The following is a 24,643-nucleotide window of genomic DNA, read 5'->3' on the forward strand; positions in this document are numbered from 1 at the left end:
ATGATAAGCCAACTGTTTACATTTAGTTTAGGGAGAATAATGTTGTATTACATTTATCTACAGGAACTGGATAATAGTATGGTTTCGGGTCATGGATCTTCAAGAATCGATAAGTCATTGGAAGTCCAGGGTATCCTTTCCTTTGGAACCCATTCTTCTCATGGCGCCCCAATACTTTAATCGTGTCGGCGGGGATTACATGGGTTACTTCCTCATATACATATGAGTTTAGCTCAACACTCCGACCTCGAATATGTAAAGTTGAATTTATGTGAGCTTCCACAAAAATGAACAGCTTCACGACTTTAGGTCTTCCAACCACTTGATCCTCTTTAGGTGGTCTGTAGGTATGCAAACTGGTGGGCAGCTATATAGTAGATTCCTGAGGCACCCGTCCATCTTCATTCCATGTACAAAGGCGATGGATTATAGATTCGCTCTAGGATGTTCATCATCTCAACCCTTTGTTGATAATGCGGGGAATGCATCGTAGTCATAAACATGACTCGAAATACCAAGAACATGTTCCATACTTCATAGTTCTGCAAGACAGCATTGAAAGTAAGGAAATGTTTGGAACAACAACTTTTGCTTTACTTCAACTTATTAAGATTTCATAAAAACAATTCCATTGTTGATTGGCTCTGATACCAACTATAACGTGTCCACCTCTTATCTTCAGGACACGTCTTAGCAGTCCATCGGAAAGGATGTCTAGAAAGCTTCGCCCGGCACTCCTATGGAATGTTAAGGGGTTTGCAATCTAGGACTCTCCGCGTCTGCCATGTAGTGGAAGTATTCCAACCGTTCCCACTTAGGACCGACATGAATTAGGGTTTTCCCTATTGGTTATTTCCTAACGGCAACTAGCGTCGAATCCAAGCAAACTACTTTACGTAGAAACACCAGGTCCGAAGCAGATTCATGCTGCACTTGGTTCAAGGAGAATGGGAAACGAGAGGGATGGGAAGCTCAACCCCTCTGCCATAAGGCATAGTCCCATTCCGTTTCCCTAAAACAGTGTAAATCGGGATCAATTATAACTCTAGGTCAACGCTTTTGTTGTTCGTGTTCTTTGACTCCATCGTGATTTTAGAAAAGTTCCCGGCCAACCGGGACCGCCCATCTGTAGGACGGACCTATGGCCACATCCACCGCACTTTTCTCAGGTTGTTTTAATTATTTAATTACCTAGCACATTTAGTTGGACATGTATCAATCAGCTTCCTTAATTAGCCCGTTAGGCACTGGTTCCTTCACGTAATCATATCACTTGACATAGAAAAACAATGGCAAACAAGTTCCTTTTTAACAGGTTATCATATGTATCTTTGAAATACATAAAGTCCAGCCCGTAGGCTTATCCACAATCCGCCCGAAGGCTATCCAGCAATCCACAAGGATCACTAATCCAAGATTCCACCCGTAGACTAGTATGCGGGCCTCGAGATCCAATCCTGAGTCACGTTAGCCTCTTGTGCAGGGCCCGAAAGGTGAGGGATTTACGGCTAGAGCCCCCCCTATCACCCAAGCGTCCTCCTGCTCCAACTAGCGCTCAATGGAGAGACCTCTCGCGGTGGGTTCGGTCCACCTTCTCGGCGTGGTTAAACACCCCCTTGGTTAGGGTTAGGCAGGCAGTCGGGGATAACTGAAGCTGCCTCTCCCTTCAGGCCTTCAACCTGGAGCATTAGATATCCATATATCCTTTAATTATTTGATCAAACAAATCAAATTAGTGCTCTTAAATCTGTAACAAGCACAATCATTTGCATTGGTCGTTATTGTTGGCCAACTACTAAGGAGTGAATCCTTCTTTCCGAATGCATGCAGCACTCGATCTGGGAACTTCCGACTTGGCAAGATCCCCTATATCCTAGCATTAGGGCCATACCCTATTAACCCAACTTGGTCAATACCTTAAGTTCATATGTTATCTCAATTTATTGATCAGTCTTTTTCTTTCAAGCAATTATCTTTACCCAAGAAAGATACTATGTTAGGATGATTATTCATCCTCTTGCAAGATAACTTGCGTAAGAATCTGCCAACCTCATTCCGAGGAATTTGGCCATTTCTTTGCGATCACTTCACAAGATCGTGCGACTCTACTACTTGTTGCACAAGTGTCACATCAAGCTATGGGACTATTTACCCTTCGAATGGAGTCACGAAACAATCTATTCCTGATTACTTTAGGTTGACATTGTTAGTCCTAGGGCTCCAAGTTCCATCTTTTTAGCGAAAGATTCTTAGGGATAAACCCTATATCACTTCTCAATTATGTTCCAATGTCCCTACATTCCGTGAATGTGGGCAAGTCTTTAGGGCATAGGAGTTCCAGCCTTGGCAATACGAGCAACTAGGTCATGTGTTAACTCCTAGTTAGTTCTTTGGAATTGAATTAATTCTTCCTAAGCGAGTCCCTTCGCGATTTTTACGTGTTTAGGTTTAAGCCAACTTGTTTAATTCTTGAAGATGATTACACTATCATTTCCATAAACACATGACTCATTGTCTACGCGTAAGTTGATTTTCAACCCTAACTTTTCGGTCTAAGATCAATCATAGGTTAGGTTATAGCCCAATTCCAATTAATCACCCTATAACTTGCGAACAAGATTCATGCTAAAACATGCTACCTTTTACGAGTAAATATGCGGTTGGAAAATGATATTTATGCCAATTTACTAGAGTTATGCAACCTAGGAATCATTTCATGCCTTGCAACTTCCTATGGATTATTAGCACTTTCCATAATGACTCATTCCGAAGAAGATATTTCCTAATAATGAGACATGCAATTTATACTTCCATGCCTAAATGGAGTGCACTATCTTAATTCCGTTTTGTAAATGTGGACATTAATCTAAGTTCAATTCATTGCAATGCATAAAACTACTTGCTAGAAATGCATATCAATTTTCTGCTCACTTTATTTTGTTCGTTTTATTGAAAATACTAATGATCGAACTTTTCTGTCTCATGAGCTAATTCTTTCAGAGTTAGCCTAAGTATTTAAGACGAAAAATGCATCCTATCTCCAACAATTATCCTCGCACGATTGAATTATAACAATACCAAATAAAAATTAGGAAGGAAAACTTAGACTTGTGGTGAGATGTCCATGTGGATGCTAGGAGACGATCCTCCTGTGGTTGCACCTTGGGCTTTCTTAGGAGCCATTTCAAATTTAGCCTCTTCGCCTTCGGCACAAAGCTACGATCCTGTCCGTCTCCTTCTTACGCGAACACCCTTAGTGAATTGGGGGAAGTGATTTAGGTGGAATTCACGCAAAATTGGGTGGAAGAATCCCAGAGGGCAGGGGATATAAGAACGGTGATAGGGCTTTGGGAAAAGGCCACAAGAAAGGATTTTAAGGGTTTTGGATTACGAGGGTGGGGAAAACCCCAGGAGAAGGGTTTTAAAACCCGAGGAGGAGGGAATTTATCAAACCTCTTTGGAAGGCCTACAGGAAAAGAGGGGAAAATTGTATAGAAGACCCTTTAGGATATAGGGAATCCTTTTGTGGGAAAAAGGGCCTAAAGAGCCCTTAGGAGGATTTATGGTATGGGGAAAAAAAAAGGGGCTTATAGAGCCCTTAGGAGGATTTAAGGTATGGGGAGAAAAAAAGGGGCTTATAGAGTCCTTAGGGGGACTTTGGGGTGTGTGTGTGTGTGTGTGTGTGTGGGGGGGGGGGGGGGGGGGGGAAGCTTTAATAGTCCATATGAGGGGGGGCTTCTTAGGAGCTATAGAAGCTTCCTAAGAAGCTTCTGTTGCTGTGAAAGCCCACGTGGGGGAGACCAAGACTGGCGACGTGTCGATGAGGCGGACTGCACTTCGAGTTGCTGATGGCGGTGATCTCCTCACGCTCCACGGCAGCAGAGTTTCTCCTCCAGCTTTCAACGGCAGCACAGCGTCCTCTCTCTCTCACGGCGGCGCCCACCTCTCTCACCCTTGCACAACGTCTCGACTTCTTTCTCTCCCTTCAACCACATAGCAGCATCAATCAAGTCTTCACTCCCTCCTCGAGCTTTCTGGCAGCGTCGACCACCTCCTCTGCTCTCACGACCCTTGATATAAATAGGTGAGGGGAGGGGGATCCTCCCTCCCCTGCGTGGCATTATGCATCCCCTCCTCTCTCCTGCAAGCTCCATCAAGGAGCTTGATTAAAACTTCTATTCCCCTCCCCCTCCAGCACGACCGTCGGCTGGGGGGATAAGGGATTCTTTTTTTTTTGTCATTATCCTATCCTTAGAGGGCATTCATATGCAAAAGGTGTAGTTAGATTGGAGAATATTATAGTTTTGGAAGTTCATGATGATTCTTAGTAGAAATATGAAGCTCTGTGATTTTTTGATAGGTTCTATTGAGGTTTTGATTGGTTATGATACCTTATGTATAGCTTCTGTTTTGTTCTAATTTTCTTCTGTATGAAGCATGGATTGATGTTTGATGAAGTTTGAAATATTTTAAAAGCTTATTGAATGGTTTTTTATAGTTTGTAATGGTTTTAGTATGAGTTATGAGAATCTGCTATTCTCTGATGACCTTCTGTAACCCTCTGTAAACCTTCTATAAAGCCTCTGTCTGTGCTCTGTCTTTGCTCTATTCTTGTTCTGTTCTATTCTGTAGATCTTCTACAAGTGTTCTATAGAATATATGTGCGACTTCGAAAAAATTTTCTAACTTTTGGCAAGGATTAATCTAAGTTCAAAAGAGCTTTAAAAAAATGGAAGAAGCAGCTGCTGAAGACTGAATGACAGTGGCAGTAGTGAGCTATGAAGAGACACTCTAGTGGCTCCGGTGCCCTTTCATACCTCCCATACCTCTTGGGAGGTGCATCCACGACCTAAGAGAGATTATTGAGTGTCATTATTGAGTATTTTAGTAAGGAGATGATGTATTATTGAGAGTGTATGAGTGTGTGAGAGATCATATGCGAGAGATAGCCAATTCTATGAAAACAATGTATCTGTATATGAGAGATTGAGAGAGAAAACTATGAAGACATTGAAGATGAATACTATGTAATTGATTTCCATTCAAAAATGGTGCATTCTTTTATGTGCCTTGTTATATTGATGGATTTTATGAAGATGTAGAAGATTATGGTTGTGATTCTATCAAATCTGTGGGAGATATCTACTATGATGATGTGTGAAGAATTGTTGTTTTCTTTGTTTTGGTCATCAAAAGAATGAAATAAAAGATTGTTGATGTTACAAGATAGATTTTCTTGCAGTAGAATCCTCTTTTCCTTGTTGTCTCTCTTGGGGCTCCAGGGGCACTATAGATACTTATGGTTAGGGACAGGGTACAAAATCCAGAACTAGGTTAGGTTGATAGACTAATCTTGGCATTGAGGGAGGTAGGATCCCTCATCCTTGATTCATGGCCAATCTTTCCTCTACTTCATATCATTTGGCACCTTCACTAAGGCCTTCAAATTTGCTAGTCTTTGCCCCTCATCCTTGATTCATGGCCAATAATGCCTCTACTTCATACAATTTGACATCTTTTGCTATGGCCTTTAGATTTGCTAGTCTTCTTAATTCTACAAACTTTCAAACTTCTAGTTGCAGTCCTCTAAGGAAGACTCCCTTCTATATTCCATCATCTAGATTATGGTTGGACCATCTCTTCAATATAGACTCTATCTTGAGACATAATCTTTGGCTCATTATCTAGTGAACTAACTCAAATTCATGAATTTTTCTTGCATCCTCTCATCAAAGCTTTCACCTAAACTTGGTGAGCAAAGCCCATTTCAGATCATCCCATTAGGGCCAAAAACACTTCAAAAAAGGCACTTGTAAGAAAATGATTAAGTTGCTAATTAGTTGAGATTTTGGAAGAATGAAAACGCCAAATTTGGTTTCTCAAGGGTGATTAATGAGAGAATATTGAATTCATTAAAGAGCTCAGCCATTAACTATCCCTCATTTTTAATTTATGTCAAGGTCACCTTTTCGACTATTTTTTATCTTGGAACTTGGGAGAATTTGTATTTTTTGAGAAATGTCCACCTATATTGTGGTTTGTCTACTCCCGCGTCTTCTTTTCACATGCTCTTTTGCCATTCTCTTCTTTTGCTCACTTTCTTATCACTGTGATCGTTGATTTTCTAAAATGTTTAGCAATACCTCTGCAAGTAATACACCTACGAGCAGATGCAAGTATAAACTTACCATCCAACTAGATCCAATTTATTCATCTTGGAGAAGTATACATCGTCGAGTACTAACCAATGAGATGGAGGCCAACAGATTGCGAACTCAAGGAAAGAAACATATAGATTTGTGGGTGGATGGAAATATTTATTCCAAGGATCCTTCAACAAGTAGACCTCCTAATTTTTCTAATATTCATGACTACGTGAGATATGTTGGGGAAGGTTATAATGGGATGCTTGGCTATTGTAAAAGGTTATACTCTACATCTTACACATACATGGCTCAGATCCATGAAATGAGAAAATCATTATTTATTACCATTAGGAAAAAAAAAACTCACAAATGGGCCTTTTAGCCCCCCTCTCTCCTCCTTAAAACAAGGAAAAGAGGAGAGAAGAATAGTAAAATAATCCTCCTCTCTCTCCACTTTTGCAATCTCGTTTTGCCTTTTTTATATTATCGACAAAGATATACTCAGATTCCTTCTCTCTCCTCATTCAAGAAGTCTTTTTCAACCAAATATTATATTAAAAAAGGAGTTAGTTACGGGAGTGTGGTGCTTCATTTTCGATGGAAAATGGTTAGTAGATACGAGGCAATTGATTTTTAATCAAGAATAGGAAAAATTAAATTTCGAAAGTTCCTTTGAAGATATTTTGGGGATTTTTTATATTCTAGCTTTTGGTCCAAAAACAAACCAATTGGTCAAATTTCGTGTTTTTTGGAGATGTTTTTGGAGGCAAAATAGAAATATCTAAAATACGAAAAGTCTTGGACATCCCTACCCTCTGAGCTATTTCCCCCCATATCTATACTCTCTCATGGCTCTATTGTGACCTCTTCTTTGTGTTTATGCAACCTTCATTAACAGAGTGAATTACTTACATCCTCCTTTCCCTTGGCACCTTTGTGTGCCTCTCTGTGCATCTCCACTCTACCTCTTGTGACAACCAAGTAGGCTCCCCATTTCTATTAATAGTAAAATGAATACAAGAAAGAAGGAGCTACATATTGAGGTAGAGAGTGAATATGCCCCATTATTCAAAAGAACCCAGCATACCAGTGTCAACCCTCAGGTTTTTCAGAGTTACAAGCAAATGCCATTGAAACATGTGGATTTGTGGGTTGATGGGGGAATCTACCCAATTGACCCCTTAAACAATAGACCTCCAACTTTCTCAGGAATTAAAAATTTGTTGAAATATATATGCGAGGGTAAAAATGGATTACTCAGTTATACTAGACGGCTCAATGATCAGGCGTTCAAAGTATTTAAAACTTGCCAAGCAACCAAAAAATTTGTAATGATGTGATTGCTGCACATCAACTTTACATAAAACAGCTCATAGGATAAGTGGTACAACTAAATGACACTATAATTCAACAAAACAATCAAATTATTTCAATGCAAGACACTATCCATGACATTGGTATCTCATATGAGGAGGCAAAGGCACAATTGGTGGACGACTTGAGAAAGATCAATAGCAAGCTAACACAGGAGCACAAACGAAAGAAGAATTCAATCAATGAGTTAATTGTGAATAGCAGCCACTAGAAGCGACGTATCAAAGCATGTAAGGTAGCTCAGAAAGAGAACCTAGGTGAGGGTAAGGTTGGATCGTGTATTAGTAGATTGCTGAAGGCAAGTACATTGGAAAATGCTTTGAGCAACCCCAATTTAAGGCTGTGAAGGAAAAGGTGATTGAGTGCACATCAAAAGATTTCTCAAATGAGTTCTCAGCTGTGGATGCACAATCTATTTGTGACAGGGCCGGTATTAGCACAACAACTTACTCAAAGATATTCAAAGGTGTGAAGGCTGGGTTTGGTCGTGTGCTGAAGAGAAATAGAATCGTGTCTCTTCCTCAACCTTCAAAGTTAATAAAGGCCCAATGGCAACTTAATACAAAGGTTTTGGAGTTGATAGGAGATCCCATGCATGTTCAATGCGTGGAAACACTAAAGGTTGGGACCAAAAATGCATATGAGGTAAAGTTCATCGAACTCAACAATTACTATTTAGATTTGAACAAGGTGTAGTTGGCAATGGTAATGTACTACAATATGTCTCCTGAGGAATGTAATGGTAAATCGCAGTTTGTTATAAAATTAGATGAAAGTGAGGTCGTCAAAGAAGAAACTTGAAAGAGTTAGTGTAACTCTGATGAATAGAGCTTTACAATTCGACAAGAACAACCCACGGAACTTTAGTGTTCAATCTAAGCGCCATGTGTGGTGGCTCGCTGCATTTGAAGTTCTTAAGGAAACATTTGAGGTGCTACAACTGTTCTTTATGCACACAAGCATTCCAAGCATCATCGATTGTCAAGAACATGGTGAGATGCTCTCAGTTGAAGGGTATGGTCAATACTTGGTTGAATGGGATCTTGTAGGAGACATGAAAACTTTAAAATGCATGTGTGGAATCTCCAATGGTGCAAATACAAAGAATCCATGCTTATATTGCTTGATAGAAAGGGTGGAAGGAAAGGGCAAAAAGAAGAACTGGCGAAGGGTAACAAGTGTTGCAGTGACGTGCAATAGAGAAGATTCCACTTGGAAGCCCATCTTCAACATTCCCTTGGATTGTATTCACATTTGTTCATTGTATGCTTTTTTCAGAATCATGGAGACACTTGTATATGAATGCATTTGCTTTGCTTATAGGATGCAACTAGAAAATGAAGCCATTGCAATGTGTAGGAATGTGGAGCGAGTGCTATAAGAAATTGGGCTACACAAGCATCAAGTGACGATTGAAAAAGATGAGAAGAGATCATGAAAATCTAGTAACTTGCCAAAAAAGCCTTGCTTTGGAGGAGCAAAGGCTAGGAATTTTTTGCTCTTGGCCACCTAATGAGTGCGCATGTGAAGTTTCCTCGCATTCCGATTAGAGGTTATGGATTTACGATCACACGACGGATAGTGCGTATGAAGCTGCATTAACCCGGTACTGGGGTTTAAATGGGTTGAAAGTTCATTCTTCTTCTCATTTTCACATGTTGCTTTCTTTGCTGTTTCCATGCCTTTACACTCCATCATGCCATATTTCAACAACATATCATGAGCATACTATTTTTATAATAGCCATATACCTTGAGGTGTAGACACAGCCTCAATCCCGAGAAAGTACTTCAACTCACCAAGATCCTTGACTTTGAATTTAGCCTGTAGCATTGCTTTAATTTCAACAATCCCATGATCATCATCTCTAATGATGATCAAATCATCAACATAAACCACCAGAAAAACATAACCATGCTCTGTCTTCTTTGTAAATAAGATGTGATATACATGACCTATCTGAAAACCAAGGTGCTACAAATAAGTGCTTATGTAAGCATTCCATGCTCTTGGTGCTTGTCTCAGCCCATATAAGGCATTTTTCAGCTTACACACATATGTCGTATAATCAAGGTGTACATAGCCTTCAAGCTACTCCATATACACCTCTTCAAGCAAGTCACCATTCAAGAATGCATTTTTGACATCCATCTGTCATAATTTCCAACCCTTAGAAGCCGCTAACGCAATAATTGTTCTCACCATTGTCATCTTGGCAATCGGGCTGAAAGTCTCCTCATAATCTAGGCGATACTGTTATGAATATCCCTTTGCAACCAACTAGGCTTTATACCTTTCCAACAAACCATCTAACTTGCATTTCACTTTATAAACCCATTTGCAGCCAATGGGTACTTTGCCTTCAGGCAAATGGGCCAATTCCCATGTCTCATTTTCAGCCAATGCTGCGTATTCCTCATCCATGGCGGCACACCAATTCTCATCTGTAACTGCCTCACTGAACTTCGTAGGCTCTTTGTAGCCTGATACTTTAGTCATATATGCATAATGTCTAGATGAATACCTACTGTATGTCAGCCTATCAACCAATTTTCTGACCGTTTCAAACCTCCTCAATTGTGATGCATTCTGGGCTTACCTCTCATGAGGCGGCACATTCCTGCTTTGCCTCGCATTGGGTGTCATAGTTGATGGTATGCCCAATTCACTATCAAGACTATCACTGCCAGACGACTCATATCCAGATGTAAGGAGGGTAGTCACATCGTCAAACATCTTTTCTTTGCCTTTATCCAATCTCCCCCTCACTGACATATCTGTGTCAGTGGATGCAATAGTATGATTGCGGAGTTGTCTTGTCCCAAGACTAACAATAAATGTTGTCGGGCCACTCATAGATCTACTAGCTGAAGGATAATTTTCAGCATAAGTAGGGTTGGCTGGTCCATCAGAGACCACTGCATTCCAATTACCATACCATGAGGCCAGCTCATCAAAAACTACATCCTTGTTGATCAAGGTTTCCCGAATGGATGGATCACAACATTTGTAAGCCTTTCTCTCCTATGCATAGCCAATGAAAACACTTTTGACAACCTTTGGGTCTAACTTCTTACTCTTTTCATCAAGCATATGTAAGTAGGCAATGCAATCAAATACTTTTAGGTGGCTAATGTCTGGCTTTTGTCCATATAGTTTCTCATATGGAGTCAAATCATGAATCCTAACTGTAGGTGTTTGGTTTAGCACATAAACTGCAGTAACCACTACTTTAGCCCAAAAAACTTTTGGCAAATTCTTTTCATTACGCATTGCCCCGGCACCTTCCATAAGCACTCGATTTTTTCTCTATGCCACACCGTTCTACTAAGGTGTATAACTGCATGTGAGCTGCCTTTTTTGCCATATTTAGCAAGGTACCTGTCAAACTCTCTGGATACATATTCTCCACTTCCATCAAATATCAAACATGAGATATAATAGCCAAGTTCATTTTCAACATGCTTCTTAAAGTCCTTAAAGACATTGAGCACCTCATCCTTGTGCTTTATAATGTATAGCCATGTGTATCGGCTGAAATCATCAATGAAGGATACATAATACCTAGCACCACCAAAAGACGCATTAAGGGCAAGACCTCATACATCCGAATGTATCCACTGCAAAGTCCGAGAACTATTTCTGACATGTTTCATGAATGGAAATCCCACTTGTTTCCCAAATTGACAAGCAAAGCATACATGTCTAAGATCAGTGTACTTGAACTTCAGCAAGTTAAGTACAACATATTTCTGTTGCATATTTTTTAGCTTCTATACATTAACATGATCAATGTGATTGTGCTAGATTTCTACATCCGAACTACTCCATTATCATGGGCAACCATGGTTGCCTTCAATTCTGGGATAGATGCATCCAAAGTAAACATTCTGCCATCTCTCTTGCCTTTAGCAATCAATTTTAAACAACTGCCATATTCTTCAATAAAACAACCATCCCTATTGAATCTGACTTGCAGATTTTGTTATGCCATCTATCCAACTGACAGTAAATTCTTGGTAATAGAAGGTACATGTAGTACATCATGTATGTAACATTTTCGCCCAAAAATATTATAGAACTTGATCCCCATACACCCACGTAAAAGCTATGCAAAGTCATCTCATGCATCGACTAATGACAGTGGCTAAGTGGTTACCCCACATGTGCAATAACGAGTCCATCCGCATTGTGCAAATGAGGCCGGGGATTAAAACCACAAAGCCGCGTGAGAACTCCCTTCTAGGGAAAAAGGGAAAATTGAAAATGGTGAGAATTTATGCAAATTTTTTTTACTAATTATCCCTTCCCCTAGCTGATGCATGGCTGGAGGAGAGGGAGTATGGGAAGAAGTAAACATGATGTAGGGAATGCGTGAGGGGGGAGGCATGCATAGGCCACGTGGTGGCTACCTCTCCCCCCCTAAGGCTATATGAACCCCCCCTATGGCACAAGGAGGAGGAGGTGGAGGAGAGGTCGAATGTTGTCGTGCTGAAGGACCGCCGTGCTGCCTGGGAATGCCGTCGCCGTGCTGCCTAGGAACGCTACCGCAGATAATCGCGGCCCTGCCACACCCAGTCCACCATGCCACTACCATACCACCTCCACCATTGTCCTAATCACCCCCCCTCGACATTAATCTGCCATTACCCCTCCCTCTTCCACGTAAGCTTCTAACTCAGAAGCATAGAGGCTTCCTTGGAAGCTTCCACAAGGGCTTCCTTAAGCCCTGTTTTTACATGCCCTCCCTGATTTTAAAAACCGGGCTCATAAAGCTCCAATTCCTATGCAAGGGAGAAGGTATCGACCTACAGGCAGTCTCGGAGAGCAAGAGTAAAGGCTAGAAGGAATCCGCGGAGTCCATAATCACACTTCGATGGCTCCCACGAAGATGCAAGGCGCACCCGCGGGAGGTTCTTCCCCGAACATACACGTGGACATTCCCACGAGCCCTCAAGCCCAGGTTCCACGAGTTTTAATTCCACGAAAAAGAAATGTGTTAAGCATGATAACTTTCATGGAAAGGAAGCACTTATGTATGTTTTTCACCTAGCCTAGTTAAAAATGCATTTGGGGAAAATTGCCTACCCGAACGATTTACTAGAATTAATGCATGACATGCAATTGGGTTATTTGTGTTTCTAATGTTACAAATGTAAATTACCTATCCATCTTACGAGCTTAGTAGCATGTTGCCTTTCCGTGCATTTCAAAGTGACAAGCCTAAATGCATATTGCCTAGGGTTAAAAGATGAAGTTGTTAAGTGCATCCTTGTTTGGCCGTGAAAGAACAAGCGTATCTTGCTTTTAGTCAATAACTTCCTTGTTATGACTCGCATGGAAAGAATTGTTAATGTCCGTTGCATAGCATGGAAATGGGACCATAGACTTGCATGTTGCATACGAAGATGTTTGTCGAACGGATTAAAGGTTGCATGTCACATGAACTTCATTAAGAATGTTGTATCTAGAAAAGGGTTGCATGTTACATATTCGTCATGTGAAAAATTCATTCATCAAGAGTTGCATTTAGGAAAGGTTGCATGGCTTATCAAAGCATGAAATTCAAAACCTTAGACAAAAGGTTGTAGGCATAATTCCTTGATGTAAATCCTAATAGGTCCTATGTAAGTTATTCTCCAAATTATCATGCGTAATGACTTTAGCAAGAAAAGATAGGGTTATTGCAAACCTTTTTGGGGCGTAGAAGTAATGAATTGCATGTTTACATGTATTGTGATGTCTTGCAACCATTTACACCTTTAAAACAAGTTTAGCATCTCTAGGAAAGAATCATCCTTGTCACAAGACAAGTAGATCAATTTAGCTAAATCACTTGTATTATTATAACCGTTAGGGATTCGTATAGGCATAACTAGTCGATACGAGAAACACCTCAAGTACTAGCTAGGACTTGGCACTTTGGAAGTGCTGCCTAATATCGCACTTGGAATGCCAAGTCGAGACCCTCAAACCCAAAGGTCTTACCCACATTCACGAAATGTTTGGGCAATTGGACGCCCATACAAACAACGATCTAGGGTTTCTACCCTAAGGATCGACCGACCTAATGTTAAAACTTGGATTGAATTTGGACACCCTAGGACCGAACGTTGTCGGCCTAGTACAATTAGGGTTGGGTTTGGGTAAGAAGACACTCTAAACCCAGCATCTTGTCTAAACAAAATTCCTTGACCAGGAAACGTCGTTCAATGGGTGAAATGATCCCATGAGTTAGATGTGACACTTGTGCAACAAGTTGCAACATTTAATGGCTTTGTGGTTTATCCACAATATAAAAATTGCCACTCCTTGGAACAAGGTTGGCAGGTTCTAGCGCAAGTCAAACTTGCAAGAGGATGACTAGACATCTTGTTACATCACCTTTCTTGGGCTGATTTGCCAAGTTTAGGGAGGTTATGTTTTGCCTAGTAAGCAAAGGATCAAACAAGTTAGAGTGACATGGTTGCCAAGATTCATTGTCTTAACTTAAGAAACCTAAGGTGTTGGTCAATTTGGGTTGACAGGGTATGACCCTAACATAAGGATAAAAGGGTAAACAAACAAACCCTTGGGGACCTTGCCAAGTCGCAATTGATCCCAGATCGAATGTTGGATGCATTCGGAGAGAAGGATTCACCCCTTAGCAGTTGGCCAAATAAACAACCACTGGATTGATTGTGTTTGTAACAATTTAGGAGCACTGTTTGCATTGTTTGCTCAAGGAACTAAAGATGGAAAGATAATTAATGCTTCAGGTTAAAGGCCTGAAGGGAGAGGCAGCATCAGTTACCCCTGACTGTCTGCTGCCTAACCTTAACCAAGGGGGTTGTTAGCCGCGCCGGTGGGAACGTGGACCGAACCTGCCGCGAGAGGTCTCTCCGTTGGGCGCTACTTGGAGCAAGAGGATGCTTGGGTGCCAGGGAGGCTCTGGTCGTAAATCCCTTGTCTTCCAGGCCCTGCACAAGAGGCCAATACGACTCGAGATCGGATCTCGAGGCCCGCATACTAGTCTACGGGCGGAGTCTTGGATTAGTAATCCTTGTGGATTGCTGAATAGCCTTCGGGCAGATTATGAATTGCCTTTGAGCGGATTATGGATTAGCCTACGGGCTGGATTATATGATGTTTTTCAAAGATAAATAAGATTAGCTGTTGAAAAGGAACTTGGTTGACACTATTTTTCTATGTCATTGCTAAGATTACGTGAGGGAACCAGTGTCTAATTGGCTAATTAAGGAAGTTGTTTTTTGCATGTCCAACTAAATGTGGTAGGTAATTAGCAACCCTGAGGAAAGTGCGGTGGATGTGGCCATGGGTCCGTCCTACGAATGGATGATCCCGGTTGGCCAGGAACTTTTCTCAAACGAAATCGACAGCAGGGAATTTTTCGTGAAGGAAATGAACAGCAAGGAAGTTGACCTAGAGTCTAGGATACTAGAACCCCGATTTATGTTGTTTTAGGGGAGCGGAATGGGACTATGCCTTATGGGTAGAGAGGTTGAGCTTTGCATCCCTCTCGTTTCCCATTCTCCTTGAACCAAGTGCAGCATGAATCCGCTTCGACCCTGACGTTTCTGCGTAAAGTAGTTCTCGACGCTAGTTACTCTCTAGGAACTTGACCATTAGGAAAAACCTGATTCAGGTCAGTCCTAAGTGGGAACAGTCGGAATACTTCCGCTACGTAGCAGACTTGGAGAGACCTAGAACACAAACCCCGTAACATTCTATGGGAGTGCTGGCGGAGCTTTCTAGATCCTCTTTCCGATGGGCTACTAAGACGTGTCCTGCAAGTGAACAGGTGGACACGTTACAATGTAGGCTCTTCTTTCTACCATCAAGCATGAGCAACGAAACCACACATGTATGCTAAATATCATGATGTGTATCATCACCAGTACATACAAATCCATGAGACCTTACTACCAACTCATCAAACCATTCACCATGAGGAGTCATATGATTGGATCCTCCTGAGTTTATGTACCACTTTTCATCTTTGCCTTGCTTAGGTGTATTCTTAGATACATGGTGCATAGCAAACAATCTATCTCCCTAGTCATCTTGAGTACCACTAGAAGATGCATAATGTCCACGTTGCCTACCTTTTGCCTTCATATCAACTTGCTTTTTATGGCAATCCTTCACAATATGCCCATATCTTCCGTAATAATGACAGTCTTTATCCTTGTTAGACTGCTCATGCAACTGCCAGGAACCACCTCTGCCTCTAGGTGATCTCCCCCTGCCTTTAAAGGCTCCAGATCCTCGTTTTCCTTGCGTATTTGAGCTATGCTAAGCATTTTGTTGTTGTTGTCTATATGTCTTTCGAGTGTCTCCTCGACCTCGAAAAGCTCCACGAGTTCTACCACCTCTAGCTCGCTGACTAGAGTAAAAGATAGTGTATCTGCCTTGAGATGTGCTTGAACCTGTATTTAAGCCAAGCTTTACTTCTTCATGTAGCAATAGTGCAAGTGACTCGTCCTAATTAGGGGGTTCTATTCTCACAGAAATTGACATATCAAACGCCTTATACTCCTTACCTAACCCATTCAATGTCACTGCAATCATATCATCCTCTGAAACACGAGATCCAATAGTGGCCAGCTGGTCAGTTATGGTATTTATTTCAGTTGTGTATACTTTGAATGCTCTTGCCATTCCTAGACATGTTGTGAAATGCTGCTTCAATTGTATTTTCCTTGCATGTGTGACATTACCATAATTCTTCATGAGTGCATCCCAAGCATCCTTCAAGGAATAGCAATTGGTAATTTGCATAGCCATTGCATCAGAAATGCATAAAGAAAACCAATGCAGTACTTTACTAGCTCCTTTTGACCATTGTTGGTGAGCTTTTTGTTATTCTTGTGTAGGATTCCATTCATGAAATTCGGGTTCAACTTAAGTCCCCGTACATAAATCCCAATAGCCTTTGCCAATCAAGAAATTTTGCATCCTGAGCTTCCATAGAGCGAAGTTTTTGTTATCAAGCTTCTCTCCCACAATTTGAGTGATATTGTCAATGCCTTAAGCATTTTCCATATTTGCAACTAAGGTATTCAATGCTATATGTAAGCTGTAAGTGCTTGACTCCCTGCAATTTAGGAATAGACTTTCTGCAGTTCAGGAACAGTTTTCCTACAGTTCAGGAACTGACTTCCTGCAATTCAGGAACAGTTTTCCTGACAACTTGCTTGTTGTAAACTATATTCCAACAATAAAAAACAAAGTCAACTGAGCATAAACTAAGCTCAAATTAATTTAAAACATTCTATGTTAGTGGAAAAATATCCCAGCAACAAATTCTGTCCATACAAGCATCAATAGATGTATAGAACTTATGTTGACATTCACCAGACTTTTCCATAGTTGATGACATGCAAGTAGCATGTTATGACTAGCAACATAGACTTTGCAATAATCAGGGTATTCTCAGCTCAAAAATATCCTCAAACCACCATAGACATGTCCTAGTACATTGGGGATTCAATATGTGACCAAACAAGCATCAATGTTTGTAATGTATGCAAGTAGCAGTACCAAATACAGCCAGTCCACTTCTATAACCAACAGTATTTTCTCTATTAAAAAAAGAGTATTTAGATCTCAAAATAGCCCCAAAATATCTCATTCAGTTTTGCCACTCTATGCATGGGTTTATACATGTCCAACCGGTTAGAATATATTGCATGTATGTCAAGTGAAGATGATATGTATTCTTCCTGCAGCAGCAGCAGACAATAACCAGAGTCAATACTCCGGTATAACAAGCAAAAAATTAGTCTAAACTTTGGACTTTCAGCACTCACAGTATCCCAAAAAGCATCTACCACTCAAGTGGTATGATCCAAGCATTTGTCAGTATCAAAAAAGCATCACAAATGCTTCAACCCTGTAGGTATATTGTTTCCAAATTCAGGATAGCAACCAGTTCATTGTTTCTAGCCTACAATAAGCTCCAAAACTGAGCATTTAACACTTCAATGTCATGCTCAAATACATGATAATAAGGGCATATACATTGTTAGGATGAAAGCCACTAGTGCCCTGGAATCACCTACTATTTACTATAGTAAACAACCAATCTGCACAAGTCTATGCTGATGAATGTCTCAAAATCTATGAGGAATTTGAAAAAACTTTCTTCTGCGAGTTGTAGACCATGTCAAATCGGTCAACCGTTTCTCCAAAATCCATTTTTGTAGCAAGATATGGCTTTTGCCAAAAAATGGGCTAGATGCATAGTCTCCTTTAATGAAGTTTTCTTCAAATCTGATGTCTTAGTGTCAAATGGCCACTGCCAAGCCTTCAGGCTTCAAGCGTTCAGGCTTTGATACCATGTTTGAGATTCAGAGGGAGAGAGAGAGATAAAGACATGGTGCTATAACAAAGGGTGTGAGCTCTCTTATTCTCTTCTTCTCATTCTTCCATAATGCTTACTAAAGTCTAATCACACATAACTGATAAACACACTAGGTCACTAACTGATCATACTACTAACTGTAGTTGAGTCTGACCAACTCAGTTATTACAATGCACATGTAGAGTGATAACTAAGATGACAATTGTTTAGATAAGGTTGGTCATGTCAGTGATACTAATCATGAGCTTGATTCTCAACATGTCCTTGGTCTTGTCAATCTGAAGAGAATGGGGGATGTATATGGGCAAATGGTTGTGAATGTCTCTTGCACTTCTTCAGAAGAAGACTATCTTAGTATTTCCCCTGAGGACAAATCCATGCTTGTTAAGAAATATATTCAATTGTCAAATTCTATTGTCTTTTGTTGCATAAGGTAAGGCTTTTTTACTCAATTTTTTTTAAATGGAATGATAGTGTTGTTCATTGCAACTAACATACGTTTGTTTTTCCTATTGGTTTTAGAGCATTATTTGCTTCTCTTAGCCAAGAAATCTCTAAAACTATATTTATCGTTGATCCATTGTTATTAGTGGAATTGGTTTCAAGATGTCGTTCAAACATAGAATTATTTTTCAATATGTTCTATCCAATCACGAACTACCATTTTTTTTCCTTACTTCAAAAGGTATGCAATTTTGCAAAGGGCTTAATGTATACTTCTTTATAGTATGCATTTCTTACTAACATTTTACTTTGCAAAGGACATTGGAGCTTAATATATATTGATATTCTCACTAGAGAAATTATCCTTATGAACTCTCTCAATGGTATCCACGGTCAAGCAAAAATGTGCGTTGAATACAATAATTCTCACTTTTTGGTTTATTTTTTATTTTATTTTATTGTCTTTTTTTAGTAACATGTTTCCATTTACAGTGCTAGCAGGTTGGTGGTTACCTTTTTGGACACCACATATGAGGATCTTGCTGATCCTCAAAAACCATATAGATTTCTCTTACAAGAAGAAGTGCCCTTGCAAAATTATGCGCATTCTTGTCGATGGAGAGTTATTTTAAATGTTTGTAGAACAATAGATTCAAAGATTCTAAAGATAGATGGGGTTAATGTAAGTATCTTTCATTTTCTTTTTTGAGCAGCGTGTCTTTTAGTTTTCTTAACAACTGCTGCATTATTATCAAATTTTATAATCATTCCATTTCTTTGTTTTAACTCCCTACAAGTACAAACTATCACTGCCCTAACTTTTGACTTTTTAAGATACATGTCGGGTACAATTTCCAACTTATTACAATTTTCCTTGCAATGCCAAGATTACCCTGATTCGTACACATGGTGGATAAGAGAGAGATTTATTGAGTTAATTTTGGATAGGGCAATCACGCCAGTCGACCCCGTCCACTTAAATCCTTAACTAAGAGCAAGAGTAAGGCAAAAGGTAAGTCATCTAGAAAGACAAGTAAGGTAAGCTCCAAAAAGACAGAATTGCCAACACTTTCTCATCCATCTCCTCATCAGCCCCCTGAAGAGAAGAGGTCCCCCTGTCTAAGTCAAATTCTTCAATCAACCAAAGAAAAAAGCCACTGTAAGGAGATTAGATATCTTTTCAGAAAGTGAGGAAGAAGTTACAAAGCTAAAAGAAGACAAATAGATGCAAATGAAGCAAGATCCTTGTATATCTACACTTCAATTTTGTAACTCTTATTCAACAAAAAACTTTTTGTCAAATGTAAAGGTCATCAATGTTTTCATATTTATGGCTCGAAGCTTACAATTGTGGGAGGAAAGCAACTCATACAAGAGAAAGAGTGTTTAGCTCTTTTCCCAACTATTTTACCATTTACTTCAAACTTATATTCTGGGGATGTACAGTCTAGCATCTCCAAGGTGTCCCTTACATCTTTCAAATTCCAATTGGAAGTGATATTTACCTCCTTTTTCTATAACTTGCACCTTAAGTTTGAAGGGCGTGCAATCTGTATCAGAATCCAAGGGAATCCATATACCTAGTTTAAGTTTGTATATTCTATAATCAAAGCCCAAAGCAAGAGTTTGTTGTGCTATATTATAACACAGAGACAAGGATTGGGGGCATACAATACACCTCATGGTGTCACCCTTATGGTCAACCTCTCTAGATTTCCAAAGCTTTCCTATAATGTTATCTAGTTCTGCTTCTACAAAAGTTCTACTTAGCCAATATACTTTTGTTCTTTGTAAGTTTGCTACTTTGAAGCAGCCCAAAAAGATATGTAAGGGGATAAACCATGACAGATGCATTCTTCTTGAGATCCTTCTAGCTGTCATGGACTTTTGAATATCTTGACATATTTTGAATTTAAAACTATGCATGGTTGCCTTATCAGGAACCTCCCAAATTAGAGATGAGAAACTTGGCAATGGCAAATCCTCGATATATCCATATCTACCCTCTTTAGACGGAACCACATATTGTGCATAATATATAAAAACTACTCTCACTAAAAGAACCAGTGGTCTTATCAGCATATATAATGTGTGCAAATGCCTTATGAATCGCATTAAAAGTTCCACTCAAACTCTCCACAGGTTGCCATTCAGTACTACTTGTTGATGGAAATATATCTGCAACCAAGAATTCGATATTAATACTTGCTTAAATGAAAAAAAAAAATCACATATGTTATCAACTTAAGACTTACGATGTGTTTGCTGACAAACACATTCATTAGGAGACAAGTGCATATCCTTGGCCATGTAAACATGTTGCACTTTGACTAACCCCCCTTCATGAGTAATTTTGAAAGCAATGATATGCCCTTTCCAGTGATGTTTTATATCCTCTCTTTTTCTTCTTTTGACCTTGTGAGAGCCTTTGCAAAGAGGGCAACATAGTCACCGAATTATTTATGCAAAAGGTTTTGGGCTCCGAATTTTTCTACTCCTTGGCTATAGATAGTGCAAGAGTTTATTAAATGAGATGGGTGCCTTTTGGATGCCATACTTAGATTGAATTTGTAGAGAAAAGCGCTCACTTAGAAAGGTAAATGAGCAAAGAAACAAGCTCACCGAGAAAGATGAATGAATAAAGAAGAAATACTGAAAAGACTAATGAAATTATATTGGGGGCACCAAAAGCTCCCGAATTTCGAAAATTTCATTATTAACTTCACAACATCCTTATCATAACCGGTTTTTGTCTGATTTTAAAAGTAAATAAGGACTTTGGGACTACCAAAACATGTCAGAGTTTGGAGATTTTGGCTAAAAGAGAGGAGAGAATCACAAAGTGGACTCTACTATCTCCAAAAAGGAGGAGACAAGAATACCATATTCTTGCACACGTGGCAAACTCTCTTTGGCCCTTTCCTTAATCCTGTGATTAACAAAAGTGCATTTTTTGAAGTGTTTTTGGCCCTAATGCATGTGCCAAAAGTGCATGTTTTTCGTCTTTCATACCACTAAAATGCCATGCCCTTGAAAGTGGTGGGAAATATTGCCAACTAATGCTTTGGGGTCTTAGCATTATTAGCTACACAGGCTACCACAAACTTTGTTGCATGAAGATTGGGGTCTTCATTGTACTCTTCCTTAAAAGTAGGCAATGGGACTACATTCACTAGCCTATCATCAACATTTCAAAGACACCTCTAGCTAGGAAAAACACCTTGATTTGGTTGTGCCATTAAGACTTATGTAAAGAGTGCCACAAGGGTGTAAAAGGATGTAATGGAAGTGATGCTGAGAGAAAGAGAGAGAGAGATACAATGAGACAATGAGACAATGAGATGGAGAATGAACCACACACTTGTATTGCACACTTGCTTACACACATTTACATTGGAATAGGTGAGAGTACACATATATATACAATCAAGGTGTGGATATGGTAGGTTCTGTTAGTGAAGTATCATCCACATGTTCTAGATCCATCTTATCTAGTTCTCCTAAATATCTAGATATTGTCTTCCTAGATATTCTCTAAGTACATGTTCATATGAGTACATTCTAATATTCTAACATTCCCCCTCTCTAGAAAAGTTCGACAATACCTTCTAGCATTATTCCTCCCTTCTCAAAAGAGAATAAGATTTTCTTTTACAGTACAAAGACTTTTTGCCAATCATTTTGGCTACAAGAGAAGTAAGATTACAATGATGACTATAGCATGAGACCTTGTCCTTGTTTTTGCAGAAGATATACATCAATCTTTGCTTGCAATGATTTAAGGGATGTAAGTTGATGATGAAGATATTTGGGCTTTGGTTGATGGATACCTTGATGAAGAGCCAATCACCACAGTTTGCTTCATGATAGACTTGATAAGAGATGGGCTCATCATATAAATAGATGATATATTCCAATTGGAGCTTGATAGTTGTGGAGTAAAATAACAATGATAGCATGTTTGTACATGGAAAGATGATCCCAATGTGACTGGATATCATAGTAAGATAGAGATTGATAAGGGTCTTGTGACTTGATATTTTGGAATGAATAGCTAGTGAATAATGATGAATTTTAAGCTTATTTTCTTTGAGAGGACTCCAAGAGTTGAGCATAACATCTTTTGTAATAGCATACTCTATGTCAGTGTGCCCCTTTATCCATATAAAGTAGTTTGTATCAATATGCTCATGCGTCTCTTTGTAATTTGTCCATTCTTTTTCCTTCCTTTCGAAGGCCAAGATAGTTGGCCGATTTGAGAAAGATATCATTTGTACATGATGATCTAGGTAAAGTAGGAGGTAGACCATTTCATGATGATATTGAGAGAAAATTGGAAGAGATAGTACTTATGATTGTTGATGAGGTTGTTTTATGTAACGTAGAATAATGATTGAGATTTGGGTATACAATTAGAGCAATATGATTACAAGAGGAAGATAGGATAGGATAGGATAGAAAGAAATGATGATTTGATAGATTGGGATTGATGGGACATAAATAAATGTAGTGTGGATGGAATGTGATGGTAGGATAACATCATGTGTAGGGATTCAAGATTGCACATTGAGAAGTAGTGACATGATGTTGAATAACTCAAGGAAATATGACTTTTATGTGAACTTGGAAACATTGTGAGAAGGTTTAATGTGTACAAGGAAGACAAGAGTGTGTGTAATTGCATTTGGTTAAGAGATTGTGGAACACAATTGAAGTGGAGTGTGTGTGTGACCATTAGAATATGAGGATATTGAGCCCATAGAGAGAGTGTGAGATAAGGACCAGGATGTGTGATCTTGAAATTGAAGCAGAGTTTAGATAAAGACTAGATGTTAAGTAAAAAATGTAAGGAAATAGGATAGAACATAGAGATGTAAGAGAAGAAGAAGCAATGTATCTTATGAGGGAGTGACCTTGAAGGTTGGTAGAAATATCCAATAAGAGTTGATGAGGAATGGTAGGAGTATCCACATTGTCAATTGAGAGAGTGACAAGGTTTTTCCATCTTCTTTCCACTAAAGTACCATCCAAATGTGTTGAAGAACACAATTTAATAGAGAGGCCACTGACAATGCTTTCTTCGACCTCAAGATGTTGGGTATGAAGGGGATCCCCTTCTTCAATTATTGTTCCAACTAAAATAAAGTCCTCTATTTTAGGATGCAAGAGGAGAGACTGAGATGGATGACAAACATTGTAGTATTGGGAGTGACTGGGAGACATAGAACATGCTAGGATGGATGTGTTGAGAGCAGAGAGCACAAAATGGAAGAGCCACAAAGAGATGGATGTGAGGGACCTTCATTTGGTAGAGAATTGGGGTTGTCCGTCAGAGAATTTTCTATATATTCCACTAGTTGATAGAAGAGAGTGAACAATGGACTTAGTGAGGATGCAAGCATGGAATATAGGTGTTGCATGATGTTATCTGACAAGAATAAGAGAAGATAGAAGGCTATGATGTGGATAAGGATCAAGAAGTAGAGAGAATACTTCAATGAATCAATGATAGGAACATAGATAAGTAGTGATACTAGTAGTCAATCTTGCCATTGCTATGTGTTGGTGAGTTTAAAGATTCCCATTATTGTATGTGTGCATAAGTTACTAAGGATACAAAAGGTAGTGGAAGTGTAAAAGCACGTGTGAACAAGCACTTGGTTGCTTCAATGTGAATGTGGACTTATAGAGTACTAAGGTTTTAATACCTTAATAATCGTAAAATTTTATTGGATCAGACAAGTTTCATTGATTGCAAGTGATGGAGGCTATGATGATGGCTGTTGGCTATGATTGCTTCTTTGATGTCAGTTGGACAATTGGGACTGTGAAGCTTGCTGGAAGTGTTGCTAATGATGATGCTTACAAAGTGGTCATTGAGCTAAAGTATGCCAATTTTGTTACTGTAAATGGCCCTAGCTAACATATGATTAGAACTGATTGTGTATTGCACCTATGATATTGATCAACTATTGTAGATGTCATGTTGATGATGTGATAATGGATATGCTAATGTGGCTACTAGAAGATGATATTGGTTGATGTGATTGTTGCAAGCTAAGCTAGAGCTCTGAGTAGAGTGCGCCTATTGCAGGGTTATACCAACATGGAGTTGAAGCTATCATGTGCATATAGCATAGATTTCTACCAAATGTTGTGTAGTCAGAGCTTATGCCTTAATAAAGTAAAGAATCAATATCTCTCCTTCTCTCTCTAAAGTAGAGAGAAGTTAAATTAGATGAGAATACCAAAGTTGGCAAGGAGAGATAGGTGAGAATTAAAGAGAGGAAGAGAGAAAACAAAAAGAGAAAGA

Source organism: Lygodium microphyllum, chromosome 21, assembly GCF_053477565.2.
Source record: "Lygodium microphyllum isolate KBCC chromosome 21, Lygodium_microphyllum_v1.1.10, whole genome shotgun sequence".
Lineage (NCBI taxonomy): Eukaryota > Viridiplantae > Streptophyta > Polypodiopsida > Schizaeales > Lygodiaceae > Lygodium > Lygodium microphyllum.